Raw genomic sequence first — 15,984 nt, 5'->3', positions numbered from 1 at the left:
TCTCCTCCATGTAGACTGGGGGTCAGCCTGATTAACTAAACTACTCAGTAATCTCCTCCATGTAGACTGGGGATCAGCCTGATTAACTAAACTACTCAGTAATCTCCTCCATGTAGACTGGGGATCAGCCTGATTAACTAAACTACTCAGTAATCTCCATGAAGACTGGGGTCAGCCTGATGAACTAAACTACTCAGTAATCTACATGAAGACTGGGGTCAGGCTGATTAACTAAACTACTCAGTAATCTCCTGCGTGTAGACTTGGGATCAGCCTGATTAACTAAACTACTCAGTAATCTCCTCCATGTAGACTGGGGATCAGCCTGATTAACTAAACTACTCAGTAATCTCCTCCATGTAGACTGGGGGTCAGCCTGATTAACTAAACTACTCAGTTATCTCCTGCATGTAGACTGGGGATCAGCCTGATTAACTAAACTACTCAGTAATCTCCTCCATGTAGACTGGGGATCAGCCTGATTAACTAAACTACTCAGTAATCTCCTCCATGTAGACTGGGGATCAGCCTGATTAACTAAACTACTCAGTAATCTCCTCCATGTAGACTGGGGATCAGCCTGATTAACTAAACTACTCAGTAATCTCCTCCATGTAGACTGGGGATCAGCCTGATTAACTAAACTACTCAGTAATCTCCTCCATGTAGACTGGGGTCAGCCTGATTAACTAAACTACTCAGTAATCTCCTCCATGTAGACTGGGGATCAGCCTGATTAACTAAACTACTCAGTAATCTCCTCCATGTAGACTGGGGATCAGCCTGATTAACTAAACTACTCAGTAATCTCCTCGATGTAGACTGGGGATCAGCCTGATTAACTAAACTACTCAGTAATCTCCTCAATGTAGACTGGGGATCAGCCTGATTAACTAAACTGCTCAGTAATCTCCTCCATGTAGACTGGGGGTCAGCCTGATTAACTAAACTACTCAGTATACTCCTCCATGTAGACTGGGGATCAGCCTGATTAACTAAACTACTCAGTAATCTCCTCCATGTAGACTGGGGTCAGCCTGATTAACTAAACTACTCAGTAATCTCCTCCATGTAGACTGGGGGTCAGCCTGATTAACTAAACTACTCAGTAATCTGCTGCATGTAGACTGGGGATCAGCCTGATTAACTAAACTACTCAGTATACTCCTCCATGTAGACTGGGGATTAGCCTGATTAACTAAACTACTCAGTAATCTCCTCCATGTAGACTGGGGGTCAGCCTGATTAACTAAACTACTCAGTAATCTCCTGCATGTAGACTGGGGATCAGCCTGATTAACTAAACTACTCAGTATACTCCTCCATGTAGTCTGGGGATCAGCCTGATTAACTAAACTACTCAGTAATCTCCTGCATGTAGTCTGGGGATCAGCCTGATTAACTAAACTACTCAGTAATCTCCTGCATGTAGACTGGGGATCAGCCTGATTAACTAAACTACTCAGTAATCTCCTCCATGTAGACTGGGGATCAGCCTGATTAACTAAACTACTCATTGATCTCCTCCATGTAGACTGGGGATCAGCCTGATTAACTAAACTACTCAGTAATCTCCTCCATGAAGACTGGGGATCAGCCTGATTAACTAAACTACTCAGTAATCTCCTCCATGTAGACTGGGGATCAGCCTGATTAACTAAACTACTCAGTAATCTCCTCCATGTAGACTGGGGATCAGCCTGATTAACTAAACTACTCAGTAATCTCCTCCATGTAGACTGGGGATCAGCCTGATTAACTAAACTACTCAGTAATCTCCTCCATGTAGACTGGGGATCAGCCTGATTAACTAAACTACTCAGTAATCTCCTCCATGAAGACTGGGGATCAGCCTGATTAACTAAACTACTCAGTAATCTCCTCCATGTAGACTGGGGATCAGCCTGATTAACTAAACTACTCAGTGATCTCCTCCATGTAGACTGGGGATCAGCCTGATTAACTAAACTACTCAGTAATCTCCTCCATGAAGACTGGGGATCAGCCTGATTAACTAAACTACTCAGTAATCTCCTCCATGTAGACTGGGGATCATCCTGATTAACTAAACTACTCAGTAATCTCCTCCATGTAGACTGGGGATCAGCCTGATTAACTAAACTACTCAGTAATCTCCTCCATGTAGACTGGGGATCAGCCTGATTAACTAAACTACTCAGTAATCTCCTCCATGTAGACTGGGGATCAGCCTGATTAACTAAACTACTCAGTAATCTCCTCCATGTAGACTGGGGATCAGCCTGATTAACTAAACTACTCAGTATACTCCTCCATGTAGTCTAACACACATGTTTTTTCTTGTATACTTTGTATATAATGTCCAATTATAAATAATATGCTGTTTAACTGATTGAACAATCTGTTTTTTGGTACTTCTATTAGTGGTGTGGTTTCCATATCAGCCCTTCTGGTCTTCCAACCTGAACACTGTTCATACCAGTTTTGCACTCGCATGTCTAGCGCCCCCAGTGGCCGGGTGTCCTGCTCGCCCTCCAGTGAATCCCCTGTGGTTTGGGACAGCGTGTGGCTGTCACAGATCCCGTTCGCTTCCTCCTCTGTGATGATGTCATAGGCCCCGTCGTCAGCCTTGACCCTGGGGTCCGACACTGCACAGGAAACAGTGTGATCAAACCAGTCATGTACTTGAACCATGTATGTGTGCATTAATAAAGCTTTTATAAAAGCTGCCTAAAGACAGAACAGGAGCAGGAAGTCACACCTATACCCATTCTATCCCAGGCAGTCATACATGTTTTACACATAGAAAAGCCATAGAGATCACATTATGTTTTTATGTACAGCAAATTGTGATCACCAAGGCTGTTGATACCAGTTTATATCTGTACTGTCTTCCAACCTGAACACTGTTGATACCAGGTTATATCTGTACTGTCTTCCAACCTGAACACCAACCTGAACACTGTTGATACCAGGTTATATCTGTACTGTCTTCCAACCTGAACACTGATGATACCAGGTTATATCTGTACTGTCTTCCAACCTGAACACTGTTGATACCAGGTTATATCTGTACTGTCTTCCAACCTGAACACTGTTGATACCAGGTTATATCTGTACTGTCTTCCAACCTGAACACTGTTGATACCAGGTTATATCTGTACTGTCTTCCAACCTGAACACTGTTGATACCAGGTTATATCTGTACTGTCTTCCAACCTGAACACTGTTGATACCAGGTTATATCTGTACTGTCTTCCAACCTGAACACCAACCTGAACACTGTTGATACCAGGTTATATCTGTACTGTCTTCCAACCTGAACACTGATACCAGTTTATATCTGTACTGTCTTCCAACCTGAACACCAACCTGAACACTGATACCAGGTTATATCTGTACTGTCTTCCAACCTGAACACTGCTGATACCAGGTTATATCTGTTCTGTCTTCCAACCTGAACACTGATACCAGTTTATATCTGTACTGTCTTCCAACCTGAACACTGATACCAGGTTATATCTGTTCTGTCCTCCAACCTGAACACTGTTGATACCAGTTTATATCTGTACTGTCTTCCAACCTGAACACTGTTGATACCAGGTTATATCTGTACTGTCTTCCAACCTGAACACTGATACCAGTTTATATCTGTACTGTCTTCCAACCTGAACACTGTTGATACCAGGTTATATCTGTACTGTCTTCCAACCTGAACACTGATACCAGTTTATATCTGTACTGTCTTCCAACCTGAACACTGTTGATACCAGGTTATATCTGTACTGTCTTCCAACCTGAACACTGTTGATACCAGGTTATATCTGTACTGTCTTCCAACCTGAACACTGTTGATACCAGGTTATATCTGTACTGTCTTCCAACCTGAACACCAACCTGAACACTGTTGATACCAGGTTATATCTGTTCTGTCTTCCAACCTGAACACTGTTGATACCAGGTTATATCTGTACTGTCTTCCAACCTGAACACTGTTGATACCAGGTTATATCTGTACTGTCTTCCAACCTGAACACTGATACCAGTTTATATCTGTACTGTCTTCCAACCTGAACACTGTTGATACCAGGTTATATCTGTACTGTCTTCCAACCTGAACACTGATACCAGTTTATATCTGTACTGTCTTCCAACCTGAACACTGTTGATACCAGGTTATATCTGTACTGTCTTCCAACCTGAACACTGCTGATACCAGGTTATATCTGTACTGTCTTCCAACCTGAACACTGCTGATACCAGGTTATATCTGTACTGTCTTCCAACCTGAACACTGATACCAGTTTATATCTGAACTGTCTTCCAACCTGAACACCAACCTGAACACTGTTGATACCAGTTTATATCTGTACTGTCTTCCAACCTGAACACTGTTGATACCAGTTTATATCTGAACTGTCTTCCAACCTGAACACTGTTGATACCAGGTTATATCTGTACTGTCTTCCAACCTGAACACTGTTGATACCAGGTTATATCTGTACTGTCTTCCAACCTGAACACTGTTGATACCAGTTTATATCTGAACTGTCTTCCAACCTGAACACTGTTGATACCAGGTTATATCTGTACTGTCTTCCAACCTGAACACCAACCTGAACACTGTTGATACCAGTTTATATCTGTACTGTCTTCCAACCTGAACACTGTTGATACCAGGTTATATCTGTACTGTCTTCCAACCTGAACACCAACCTGAACACTGTTTATACCAGTTTATATCTATACTGTCTTCCAACCTGAACACTGTTGATACCAGTTTATATCTGTACTGTCTTCCAACCTGAACACTGTTGATACCAGGTTATATCTGTACTGTCTTCCAACCTGAACACTGCTGATACCAGGTTATATCTGTACTGTCTTCCAACCTGAACACTGCTGATACCAGGTTATATCTGTACTGTCTTCCAACCTGAACACTGATACCAGGTTATATCTGTTCTGTCTTCCAACCTGAACACTGATACCAGTTTATATCTGTACTGTCTTCCAACCTGAACACTGATACCAGGTTATATCTGTTCTGTCCTCCAACCTGAACACTGTTGATACCAGTTTATATCTGAACTGTCTTCCAACCTGAACACCAACCTGAACACTGTTGATACCAGGTTATATCTGTACTGTCTTCCAACCTGAACACCAACCTGAACACTGTTGATACCAGGTTATATCTGTACTGTCTTCCAACCTGAACACCAACCTGAACACTGTTGATACCAGTTTATATCTGTACTGTCTTCCAACCTGAACACCAACCTGAACACTGTTGATACCAGGTTATATCTGTACTGTCTTCCAACCTGAACACTGATGATACCAGGTTATATCTGTACTGTCTTCCAACCTGAACACTGTTGATACCAGGTTATATCTGTACTGTCTTCCAACCTGAACACTGTTGATACCAGGTTATATCTGTACTGTCTTCCAACCTGAACACCAACCTGAACACTGTTGATACCAGGTTATATCTGTACTGTCTTCCAACCTGAACACTGATACCAGTTTATATCTGTACTGTCTTCCAACCTGAACACCAACCTGAACACTGATACCAGGTTATATCTGTACTGTCTTCCAACCTGAACACTGATACCAGGTTATATCTGTTCTGTCTTCCAACCTGAACACTGTTGATACCAGTTTATATCTGTACTGTCTTCCAACCTGAACACTGATACCAGGTTATATCTGAACTGTCTTCCAACCTGAACACTGTTGATACCAGGTTATATCTGTACTGTCTTCCAACCTGAACACTGTTGATACCAGGTTATATCTGTACTGTCTTCCAACCTGAACACTGATACCAGTTTATATCTGTACTGTCTTCCAACCTGAACACTGTTGATACCAGGTTATATCTGTACTGTCTTCCAACCTGAACACTGTTGATACCAGGTTATATCTGTACTGTCTTCCAACCTGAACACTGTTGATACCAGGTTATATCTGTACTGTCTTCCAACCTGAACACTGTTGATACCAGGTTATATCTGTACTGTCTTCCAACCTGAACACTGTTGATACCAGGTTATATCTGTACTGTCTTCCAACCTGAACACCAACCTGAACACTGTTGATACCAGGTTATATCTGTTCTGTCTTCCAACCTGAACACTGTTGATACCAGGTTATATCTGTACTGTCTTCCAACCTGAACACTGTTGATACCAGGTTATATCTGTACTGTCTTCCAACCTGAACACTGATACCAGTTTATATCTGTACTGTCTTCCAACCTGAACACTGTTGATACCAGGTTATATCTGTACTGTCTTCCAACCTGAACACTGATACCAGTTTATATCTGTACTGTCTTCCAACCTGAACACTGTTGATACCAGGTTATATCTGTACTGTCTTCCAACCTGAACACTGCTGATACCAGGTTATATCTGTACTGTCTTCCAACCTGAACACTGCTGATACCAGGTTATATCTGTACTGTCTTCCAACCTGAACACTGATACCAGTTTATATCTGAACTGTCTTCCAACCTGAACACTGTTGATACCAGGTTATATCTGTACTGTCTTCCAACCTGAACACTGTTGATACCAGGTTATATCTGTACTGTCTTCCAACCTGAACACCAACCTGAACACTGTTGATACCAGTTTATATCTGTACTGTCTTCCAACCTGAACACTGTTGATACCAGTTTATATCTGAACTGTCTTCCAACCTGAACACCAACCTGAACACTGTTGATACCAGTTTATATCTGTACTGTCTTCCAACCTGAACACTGTTGATACCAGTTTATATCTGAACTGTCTTCCAACCTGAACACTGTTGATACCAGGTTATATCTGTACTGTCTTCCAACCTGAACACTGTTGATACCAGGTTATATCTGTACTGTCTTCCAACCTGAACACTGCTGATACCAGGTTATATCTGTTCTGTCTTCCAACCTGAACACTGATACCAGTTTATATCTGTACTGTCTTCCAACCTGAACACTGTTGATACCAGGTTATATCTGTACTGTCTTCCAACCTGAACACTGTTGATACCAGGTTATATCTGTACTGTCTTCCAACCTGAACACTGTTGATACCAGGTTATATCTGTACTGTCTTCCAACCTGAACACCAACCTGAACACCAACCTGAACACTGTTGATACCAGTTTATATCTGTACTGTCTTCCAACCTGAACACTGTTGATACCAGGTTATATCTGTACTGTCTTCCAACCTGAACACTGATACCAGTTTATATCTGAACTGTCTTCCAACCTGAACACTGTTGATACCAGGTTATATCTGTACTGTCTTCCAACCTGAACACTGTTGATACCAGGTTATATCTGTACTGTCTTCCAACCTGAACACTGATACCAGTTTATATCTGTACTGTCTTCCAACCTGAACACTGTTGATACCAGGTTATATCTGAACTGTCTTCCAACCTGAACACTGTTGATACCAGTTTATATCTGTACTGTCTTCCAACCTGAACACTGTTGATACCAGGTTATATCTGTACTGTCTTCCAACCTGAAAACTGTTGATACCAGGTTATATCTGTACTGTCTTCCAACCTGAACACTGTTGATACCAGGTTATATCTGTACTGTCTTCCAACCTGAACACTGTTGATACCAGTTTATATCTGTACTGTCTTCCAACCTGAACACCAACCTGAACACTGTTGATACCAGTTTATATCTGTACTGTCTTCCAACCTGAACACTGTTGATACCAGTTTATATCTGAACTGTCTTCCAACCTGAACACCAACCTGAACACTGTTTATATCTGTACTGTCTTCCAACCTGAACACCAACCTGAACACTGTTTATATCTGTACTGTCTTCCAACCTGAACACCAACCTGAACACTGTTTATATCTGTACTGTCTTCCAACCTGAACACTGATACCAGTTTATATCTGTTCTGTCTTCCAACCTGAACACTGATACCAGTTTATATCTGTACTGTCTTCCAACCTGAACACTGTTGATACCAGGTTATATCTGTACTGTCTTCCAACCTGAACACCAACCTGAACACTGTTGATACCAGGTTATATCTGTACTGTCTTCCAACCTGAACACTGTTGATACCAGGTTATATCTGTACTGTCTTCCAACCTGAACACCAACCTGAACACTGTTGATACCAGGTTATATCTGTACTGTCTTCCAACCTGAACACTGATACCAGTTTATATCTGTACTGTCTTCCAACCTGAACACTGTTGATACCAGTTTATATCTGTACTGTCTTCCAACCTGAACACTGTTGATACCAGGTTATATCTGTACTGTCTTCCAACCTGAACACTGATACCAGGTTATATCTGTACTGTCTTCCAACCTGAACACTGCTGATACCAGGTTATATCTGAACTGTCTTCCAACCTGAACACTGATACCAGTTTATATCTGTACTGTCTTCCAACCTGAACACTGTTGATACCAGGTTATATCTGTACTGTCTTCCAACCTGAACACTGTTGATACCAGTTTATATCTGTACTGTCTTCCAACCTGAACACTGTTGATACCAGTTTATATCTGTACTGTCTTCCAACCTGAACACTGTTGATACCAGGTTATATCTGTACTGTCTTCCAACCTGAACACCAACCTGAACACTGTTGATACCAGGTTATATCTGTACTGTCTTCCAACCTGAACACTGATGATACCAGGTTATATCTGTACTGTCTTCCAACCTGAACACTGTTGATACCAGGTTATATCTGTACTGTCTTCCAACCTGAACACTGTTGATACCAGGTTATATCTGTACTGTCTTCCAACCTGAACACCAACCTGAACACTGTTGATACCAGGTTATATCTGTACTGTCTTCCAACCTGAACACTGATACCAGTTTATATCTGTACTGTCTTCCAACCTGAACACTGCTGATACCAGGTTATATCTGTACTGTCTTCCACCCTGAACACTGTTGATACCAGGTTATATCTGTACTGTCTTCCACCCTGAACACTGTTGATACCAGGTTATATCTGTACTGTCTTCCACCCTGAACACTGTTGATACCAGGTTATATCTGTACTGTCTTCCAACCTGAACACTGTTGATACCAGTTTATATCTGTACTGTCTTCCAACCTGAACACTGTTGATACCAGGTTATATCTGTACTGTCTTCCAACCTGAACACCAACCTGAACACTGTTGATACCAGTTTATATCTGTACTGTCTTCCAACCTGAACACTGTTGATACCAGTTTATATCTGAACTGTCTTCCAACCTGAACACCAACCTGAACACTGTTTATATGTGTACTGTCTTCCAACCTGAACACCAACCTGAACACTGTTTATATCTGTACTGTCTTCCAACCTGAACACCAACCTGAACACTGTTTATATCTGTACTGTCTTCCAACCTGAACACCAACCTGAACACTGTTTATATCTGTACTGTCTTCCAACCTGAACACCAACCTGAACACTGTTTATATCTGTACTGTCTTCCAACCTGAACACCAACCTGAACACTGTTTATATCTGTACTGTCTTCCAACCTGAACACCAACCTGAACACTGTTTATATCTGTACTGTCTTCCAACCTGAACACCAACCTGAACACTGTTTATATCTGTACTGTCTTCCAACCTGAACACCAACCTGAACACTGTTTATATCTGTACTGTCTTCCAACCTGAACACCAACCTGAACACTGTTGATACCAATTTATATCTGTTCTGTTTTCCAACCTGAACACTGTTGATACCAGTTTATATCTGTACTGTCTTCCAACCTGAACACTGTTGATACCAGGTTATATCTGTACTGTCTTCCAACCTGAACACTGTTGATACCAGGTTATATCTGTACTGTCTTCCAACCTGAACACCAACCTGAACACTGTTGATACCAGGTTATATCTGTACTGTCTTCCAACCTGAACACTGATACCAGTTTATATCTGTACTGTCTTCCAACCTGAACACTGTTGATACCAGGTTATCTGAACTGTCTTCCAACCTGAACACTGTTGATACCAGGTTATATCTGTACTGTCTTCCAACCTGAACACTGTTTATACCAGGTTATATCTGTACTGTCTTCCAACCTGAACACTGATACCAGTTTATATCTGTACTGTCTTCCAACCTGAACACTGTTGATACCAGGTTATATCTGTTCTGTCTTCCAACCTGAACACCAACCTGAACACTGTTGATACCAGGTTATATCTGTACTGTCTTCCAACCTGAACACCAACCTGAACACTGTTGATAACAGGTTATATCTGTACTGTCTTCCAACCTGAACACTGTTTATACCAGGTTATATCTGTACTGTCTTCCAACCTGAACACTGTTTATACCAGGTTATATCTGTACTGTCTTCCACCCTGAACACTGTTGATACCAGGTTATATCTGTTCTGTCTTCCAACCTGAACACTGTTGATACCAGGTTATATCTGTACTGTCTTCCAACCTGAACACTGATACCAGGTTATATCTGTACTGTCTTCCAACCTGAACACTGTTGATACCAGGTTATATCTGTACTGTCTTCCAACCTGAACACTGTTGATACCAGGTTATATCTGTACTGTCTTCCAACCTGAACACTGTTGATACCAGGTTATATCTGTACTGTCTTCCAACCTGAACACTGTTGATACCAGGTTATATCTGTTCTGTCTTCCAACCTGAACACCAACCTGAACACTGTTTATATCTGTACTGTCTTCCAACCTGAACACTGTTGATACCAGGTTATATCTGTACTGTCTTCCAACCTGAACACTGATACCAGGTTATATCTGTTCTGTCTTCCAACCTGAACACTGTTGATACCAGGTTATATCTGTTCTGTCTTCCAACCTGAACACTGTTGATACCAGGTTATATCTGTACTGTCTTCCAACCTGAACACCAACCTGAACACTGTTGATACCAGGTTATATCTGTACTGTCTTCCAACCTGAACACCAACCTGAACACTGTTGATACCAGTTTATATCTGTACTGTCTTCCAACCTGAACACTGTTGATACCAGTTTATATCTGAACTGTCTTCCAACCTGAACACCAACCTGAACACTGTTTATATGTGTACTGTCTTCCAACCTGAACACCAACCTGAACACTGTTTATATCTGTACTGTCTTCCAACCTGAACACCAACCTGAACACTGTTTATATCTGTACTGTCTTCCAACCTGAACACCAACCTGAACACTGTTTATATCTGTACTGTCTTCCAACCTGAACACCAACCTGAACACTGTTTATATCTGTACTGTCTTCCAACCTGAACACCAACCTGAACACTGTTTATATCTGTACTGTCTTCCAACCTGAACACCAACCTGAACACTGTTTATATCTATACTGTCTTCCAACCTGAACACCAACCTGAACACTGTTTATATCTGTACTGTCTTCCAACCTGAACACCAACCTGAACACTGTTTATATCTGTACTGTCTTCCAACCTGAACACCAACCTGAACACTGTTGATACCAATTTATATCTGTTCTGTTTTCCAACCTGAACACTGTTGATACCAGTTTATATCTGTACTGTCTTCCAACCTGAACACTGTTGATACCAGGTTATATCTGTACTGTCTTCCAACCTGAACACTGTTGATACCAGGTTATATCTGTACTGTCTTCCAACCTGAACACCAACCTGAACACTGTTGATACCAGGTTATATCTGTACTGTCTTCCAACCTGAACACTGATACCAGTTTATATCTGTACTGTCTTCCAACCTGAACACTGTTGATACCAGGTTATCTGAACTGTCTTCCAACCTGAACACTGTTGATACCAGGTTATATCTGTACTGTCTTCCAACCTGAACACTGTTTATACCAGGTTATATCTGTACTGTCTTCCAACCTGAACACTGATACCAGTTTATATCTGTACTGTCTTCCAACCTGAACACTGTTGATACCAGGTTATATCTGTTCTGTCTTCCAACCTGAACACCAACCTGAACACTGTTGATACCAGGTTATATCTGTACTGTCTTCCAACCTGAACACCAACCTGAACACTGTTGATAACAGGTTATATCTGTACTGTCTTCCAACCTGAACACTGTTTATACCAGGTTATATCTGTACTGTCTTCCAACCTGAACACTGTTTATACCAGGTTATATCTGTACTGTCTTCCACCCTGAACACTGTTGATACCAGGTTATATCTGTTCTGTCTTCCAACCTGAACACTGTTGATACCAGGTTATATCTGTACTGTCTTCCAACCTGAACACTGATACCAGGTTATATCTGTACTGTCTTCCAACCTGAACACTGTTGATACCAGGTTATATCTGTACTGTCTTCCAACCTGAACACTGTTGATACCAGGTTATATCTGTACTGTCTTCCAACCTGAACACTGTTGATACCAGGTTATATCTGTACTGTCTTCCAACCTGAACACTGTTGATACCAGGTTATATCTGTTCTGTCTTCCAACCTGAACACCAACCTGAACACTGTTTATATCTGTACTGTCTTCCAACCTGAACACTGTTGATACCAGGTTATATCTGTTCTGTCTTCCAACCTGAACACTGTTGATACCAGGTTATATCTGTACTGTCTTCCAACCTGAACACCAACCTGAACACTGTTGATACCAGGTTATATCTGTACTGTCTTTCACTTCTTTTATTAGATGAATAAAAAAAAACTAATTAAGGGATGTTTTTACTTGTAATGAGCTGTGTTCTGTTTAAACCCTGATTTAAACTGAGATTCAGTCATATGACAGTGTCTTTATTCATATAACTACCTGATTCAGTGATATGACAGTGTCTTTATTCCTATAACTACCTGATTCAGTGATATGACAGTGTCTTTATTCATATAACTACCTGATTCAGTGATATGACAGTGTCTTTATTCATATAACTACCTGATTCAGACTGATATGACAGTGTCTTTATTCATATTACCTGATTCAGACTGATATGACAGCGTCTTTATTCATATAACTACCTGATTCAGACTTATATGACAGTGTCTTTATTCATATAACTACCTGATTCAGACTGATATGACAGTGTCTTTATTCATATAACTACCTGATTCAGACTGATATGACAGTGTCTTTATTCATATAACTACCTGATTCAGACTGATATGACAGTGTCTTTATTCATATAACTACCTGATTCAGACTGATATGACAGTGTCTTTATTCATATAACTACCTGATTCAGACTGATATGACAGTGTCTTTATTCATATAACTACCTGATTCAGACTGATATGACAGTGTCTTTATTCATATAACTACCTGATTCAGACTGATATGACAGTGTCTTTATTCATATTACCTAATTCAGACTGATATGACAGTGTCTTTATTCATATAACTACCTGATTCAGACTGATATGACAGTGTCTTTATTCATATAACTACCTGATTCAGACTGATATGACAGTGTCTTTATTCATATAACTACCTGATTCAGACTGATATGACAGTGTCTTTATTCATATAACTACCTGATTCAGACTGATATGACAGTGTCTTTATTCATATAACTACCTGATTCAGTGATATGACAGTGTCTTCATTCATATAACTACCTGATTCAGACTGATATGACAGTGTCTTTATTTATATAACTACCTGATTCAGTGATATGACAGTGTCTTTATTCATATAACTACCTGATTCAGACTGATATGACAGTGTCTTTATTCATATAACTACCTGATTCAGACTGATATGACAGTGTCTTTATTCATATAACTACCTGATTCAGACTGATATGACAGTGTCTTTATTCATATAACTACCTGATTCAGACTGATATGACAGTGTCTTTATTCATATAACTACCTGATTCAGTGATATGACAGTGTCTTTATTCATATAACTACCTGATTCAGTGATATGACAGTGTCTTTATTCATATAACTACCTGATTCAGTGATATGACAGTGTCTTTATTCATATAACTACCTGATTCAGACTGATATGACAGTGTCTTTATTCATATAACTACCTGATTCAGACTGATATGACAGTGTCTTTATTCATATAACTACCTGATTCAGACTGATATGACAGTGTCTTTATTCATATAACTACCTGATTCAGTGATATGACAGTGTCTTTATTCATATAACTACCTGATTCAGACTGATATGACAGTGTCTTTATTCATATAACTACCTGATTCAGACTGATATGACAGTGTCTTTATTCATATAACTACCTGATTCAGACTGATATGACAGTGTCTTTATTCATATAACTACCTGATTCAGACTGATATGACAGTGTCTTTATTCATATAACTACCTGATTCAGTGATATGACAGTGTCTTTATTCATATAACTACCTGATTCAGACTGATATGACAGTGTCTTTATTCATATAACTACCTGATTCAGTGATATGACAGTGTCTTTATTCATATAACTACCTGATTCAGACTGATATGACAGTGTCTTTATTCATATAACTACCTGATTCAGACTGATATGACAGTGTCTTTATTCATATAACTACCTGATTCAGACTGATATGACAGTGTCTTTATTCATATAACTACCTGATTCAGACTGATATGACAGTGTCTTTATTCATATAACTACCTGATTCAGACTGATATGACAGTGTCTTTATTCATATAACTACCTGATTCAGACTGATATGACAGTGTCTTTATTCATATAACTACCTGATTCAGACTGATATGACAGTGTCTTTATTCATATAACTACCTGATTCAGACTGATATGACAGTGTCTTTATTCATATTACCTAATTCAGACTGATATGACAGTGTCTTTATTCATATAACTACCTGATTCAGACTGATATGACAGTGTCTTTATTCATATAACTACCTGATTCAGACTGATATGACAGTGTCTTTATTCATATAACTACCTGATTCAGACTGATATGACAGTGTCTTTATTCATATAACTACCTGATTCAGACTGATATGACAGTGTCTTTATTCATATAACTACCTGATTCAGTGATATGACAGTGTCTTCATTCATATAACTACCTGATTCAGACTGATATGACAGTGTCTTTATTCATATAACTACCTGATTCAGTGATATGACAGTGTCTTTATTCATATAACTACCTGATTCAGACTGATATGACAGTGTCTTTATTCATATAACTACCTGATTCAGACTGATATGACAGTGTCTTTATTCATATAACTACCTGATTCAGACTGATATGACAGTGTCTTTATTCATATAACTACCTGATTCAGACTGATATGACAGTGTCTTTATTCATATAACTACCTGATTCAGTGATATGACAGTGTCTTTATTCATATAACTACCTGATTCAGTGATATGACAGTGTCTTTATTCATATAACTACCTGATTCAGTGATATGACAGTGTCTTTATTCATATAACTACCTGATTCAGACTGATATGACAGTGTCTTTATTCATATAACTACCTGATTCAGACTGATATGACAGTGTCTTTATTCATATAACTACCTGATTCAGACTGATATGACAGTGTCTTTATTCATATAACTACCTGATTCAGTGATATGACAGTGTCTTTATTCATATAACTACCTGATTCAGACTGATATGACAGTGTCTTTATTCATATAACTACCTGATTCAGACTGATATGACAGTGTCTTTATTCATATAACTACCTGATTCAGACTGATATGACAGTGTCTTTATTCATATAACTACCTGATTCAGACTGATATGACAGTGTCTTTATTCATATAACTACCTGATTCAGTGATATGACAGTGTCTTTATTCATATAACTACCTGATTCAGACTGATATGACAGTGTCTTTATTCATATAACTACCTGATTCAGTGATATGACAGTGTCTTTATTCATATAACTACCTGATTCAGACTGATATGACAGTGTCTTTATTCATATAATAACTACCTGATTCAGACTGATATGACAGTGTCTTTATTCATATAACTACCTGATTCAGACTGATATGACAGTGTCT

The 15,984-nt window shown here is 39.5% G+C and overlaps 3 long non-coding RNA genes across 5 annotated transcripts; 2 read left to right on the top strand and 1 right to left on the bottom strand.

Annotated features, from left to right (window-relative positions):
• Positions 1 to 2,997: 2,997 nt before the first annotated feature.
• Positions 2,998 to 12,618, bottom strand: LOC127928868 (uncharacterized). The gene is made up of 7 exons (XR_008132525.1): positions 12,505 to 12,618; positions 12,066 to 12,458; positions 7,558 to 7,657; positions 7,212 to 7,425; positions 6,076 to 6,119; positions 5,195 to 5,547; positions 2,998 to 3,110 (listed from the first exon to the last, which is right to left on the bottom strand). It is a non-coding gene; the product is annotated as an uncharacterized LOC127928868 (long non-coding RNA).
• LOC127928869 (uncharacterized) lies at positions 3,257 to 12,592 on the top strand. 3 transcript variants are annotated; one of them, XR_008132527.1, is made up of 5 exons: positions 3,257 to 3,368; positions 5,059 to 5,370; positions 8,902 to 9,033; positions 12,130 to 12,258; positions 12,525 to 12,592. It is a non-coding gene; the product is annotated as an uncharacterized LOC127928869 (long non-coding RNA). The 3 variants fall into 3 exon arrangements; XR_008132528.1 differs by lacking the exons at positions 12,130 to 12,258; positions 12,525 to 12,592 and adding an exon at positions 10,336 to 10,381; XR_008132526.1 differs by lacking the exons at positions 3,257 to 3,368; positions 12,525 to 12,592 and adding an exon at positions 3,878 to 3,940 and having other exon boundaries at positions 5,227 to 5,370; positions 12,130 to 12,173.
• Positions 5,605 to 8,509, top strand: LOC127928870 (uncharacterized). The gene is made up of 3 exons (XR_008132529.1): positions 5,605 to 5,690; positions 8,271 to 8,355; positions 8,397 to 8,509. It is a non-coding gene; the product is annotated as an uncharacterized LOC127928870 (long non-coding RNA).
• Positions 12,619 to 15,984: the final 3,366 nt, after the last annotated feature.

The sequence above is a fragment of the Oncorhynchus keta genome, unplaced genomic scaffold (genome assembly GCF_023373465.1).
Source record: "Oncorhynchus keta strain PuntledgeMale-10-30-2019 unplaced genomic scaffold, Oket_V2 Un_scaffold_4354_pilon_pilon, whole genome shotgun sequence".
In the NCBI taxonomy this organism is placed as follows: Eukaryota; Metazoa; Chordata; class Actinopteri; order Salmoniformes; family Salmonidae; genus Oncorhynchus; species Oncorhynchus keta.
This window is presented reverse-complemented; position numbering and strand designations above follow the sequence as displayed.